The sequence below is a fragment of the Lygodium microphyllum genome, chromosome 27 (genome assembly GCF_053477565.2).
Source record: "Lygodium microphyllum isolate KBCC chromosome 27, Lygodium_microphyllum_v1.1.10, whole genome shotgun sequence".
Taxonomy (NCBI): Eukaryota; Viridiplantae; Streptophyta; class Polypodiopsida; order Schizaeales; family Lygodiaceae; genus Lygodium; species Lygodium microphyllum.
The window spans coordinates 26,441,711-26,444,596 of NC_141161.1; the positions used below are offsets into that span (position 1 = coordinate 26,441,711).

Here is a 2,886-nt window from a genome sequence, read left to right on the forward strand (position 1 = left end):
GGCCGTCACCCCCCTTTTTTATTTTAAAAAATTTGTTCCATTAAACCCCAATTTTGGCATTCTTGATTCTGGATGAAAAAGTTCGAATTCTCTTTCAATAATTTAGCAATTAACTCTAGCAATCTCCCCCTCTTCTCAATTTGACAAGAGACTTGGATTGAAGCAAGATCATCCGAGAGCCAGCAAAATCAGTCATAGCATATCTAGCAACCTCTTTGGGCTGCAAAGATCAAATCCCCAGCATTATATTGCATTGTGAAAGCTTCTAGATTGCTTATTTTCCAAGATACCCTCCATAAAGAGCTCTTCTTCTTAGCCACAACCCTTTTTCTTCAATTTAGCTATAAATACAAGGCATGGGGATCCATTGAGGGCAGTTCGAGCAAGAGAGAAGAGGCCCTTCTTAGGAGTATAGAACAAGAGCAAGTGGAGCAAGAGAAGCACAAGGACGAGAATCCTCATCACGAAGACAAAAAGGATATTTCGCGAACTCTTAAAATCAAATTCTCCATCCCTTCTATCTTATTTCTCTATGGAATCAAGACTCTTCTCAATTTTTCTAATTTTTTTGTGATTGCCTTCCCCCATCAATCTAATTACCCCGAAGCTCCTTGGCCAAAAATCCCCTTTTCAATCTTTCAATTAAAGACCATGGTCCCAAAGAAGAAAGTTACAAAGGTCGTAGAGTTAGAAGCTACCAATAACGTTGTGAACACAATCACTACAAATGGAATGATGAGTATTAGGGTTACAAACAAAGCTGCAAATACCATCAATCAAGCACCGTCATGGATCCCGAAGTATTATATTTTATCGTTAAGTTAGCAAGTAGGCTACTATTCCATGAATGGGCAGCAAAAGTTGCATTTGTAAAATAAGTTTTTGTTTAATTCCTGTATATATTGTTTTTAAAAAAATTCTTAACTGGAAATTCCAAGGAGTGACTTGGGCTTGTACAAGATGAACCTAAGTGAGTACAAGGTACTGTGTCCTTAAAAGATTTCTTTTTTTTTTTTAAATCGAACGAAACCTTTAATGGGTAATCACAAACATTGTCAAGTGTTTTCTTGAAAACTGAAAACCCCTAGTCAAACTGCACTTAGGTTTGGTTTTTGTTAGCTTAGTTGTTTGTGTGACTATTGGTTTAGTTGTTTTGAAGTTGGACTTTGTGTGTTTGTAGGGCTTAGAATTTGTTTCTATCATTTTTTTTTTTTTATTGAGTGTGGAAACTTGAAGCCTTGGTTGAGTTTGGTTTTTTTTTTTTTGACAAGTTATTGTTGGAGTTTGCCAGAAGCTGCCGAACATTGTGAAACAAAGTTTGTTTTCTTGTCAAGACTCTTGCACATCACGGGGACTATGGGTTCACGAGCACTTCATGTTGTTGCAATTGTTAATGCACTGCACTCAGGGGTCGTCTCATGTTCTCATCAAATATTTCCATGCCATGGGTTAGGTTTATGCACATTTTGCGCCATCGTTGAGCACTAGCACCGCATGAGGTCCGTTGCAACTATATGCAATAAATTTTAGTTGCACGTACACTTGAGAGAGCACCTGTCATTGAGCACGCATATTTCTTGCACACACAATATTTGGGATGTTCATCAAAAAGTTAGGAACCTTTGGATGAGTGTGTAAGGTGGTTGGGTGAGCTAGAGGGTCGTGAAGGACGCTGCCAATTGTGAGATGGGTTGTTCTTATTTGGTCAACATCTTGAGCACCATCATTTCCAGATATATTGTGAGAATATGGGTGGGTAGAGTAGAGATTAATATTTTCTTTGTTGAGTGTGAAGATAAGGATATGGTAATATGTGTTCTTTGCAAGCAACCACCAGAGAAGAGCCCTTTTCTTGATGTCTTCTATAGTAAATACATGGATCAGATCATGGATGTCTTGGCTTCTGGCACACCAATCAAGGGAAGTTCCAATAACAAAAAGAGTGGGGCTCAACGTGGACGAGTGAAAAGGCCAAACAATGTTAGCCTAGAGATACTAGGGACTATATGTGAACTTCTATGCTTTTGTGTCCAGCATCATGCAATTAAAATACAATACTACATACAAAGAAATCAGCTAATAGAAAAGGTATTGTGGCTTGTGACAAGGAGAGAGAAGTATCTTGTTGTGGTTGCCGTGCGTTTTCTACAGACATGTATTGGGCTAAACAGATGAATTTTATTATTGTTATATCATTAAACATGACCTTTTTGAACATGTGGTTCAAGCATTTTTGGTAAATGTGAGCTGTTACAATCTTCTCAATTCTAGAGTATTGGAGTTGTTCAAATTTATTTCTAAAGGAGAGTATCGAATCGTTAATTGCTCATGTGGTTGAGAAATATCATGACAAATTGGAGAACATTAAGTATGTGGATACTTTCATCAAATTATTAAAGCTTAAATAAATATGACCAGGCATCAAAGGGCATGCTTAATCGTGAACAAGACTTTGGAGCAGTGAGGGGTAAAGATAAGGGGAGCTACAGTCATGATAGGCTAGATGGTTTTTGTGATTCAAGAATGCAGAAGGATGAGCATGCACTCTAGACAAAGATGGAGAAGAGTATTTCAATGAAGATGGTGTATATGATGAAGAGGATACAGCTTGAATACATGCTGATTGACGGCATTTATGGTCAAGGCATGGCGGCATTGTTCTGGTGACTTGATGGCGCAATAAGGACAGACAACGAAGGTGACTTCATTGAGAACACAATGATGACAATCGGCGAAAACAAATGGCATTCGGTTGGTAGCGTAATAATGGTTGGTCGTTACGAAGCAACGTCAATTGTATTAGGCTTTGTGGCTTCTGAGGATGTGTAACGTGCATCCGTTGTTGTGACATGGCATTAGTCATTGCAAGACAAGGTGGCATATTCT

General features: G+C 38.4%; 1 pseudogene; it reads left to right on the plus strand.

Annotated features, from left to right (window-relative positions):
• The first annotated feature begins 1,875 nt into the window (after positions 1–1,875).
• Positions 1,876–2,612, plus strand: LOC148012157 (uncharacterized; annotated as a pseudogene).
• Positions 2,613–2,886: the final 274 nt, after the last annotated feature.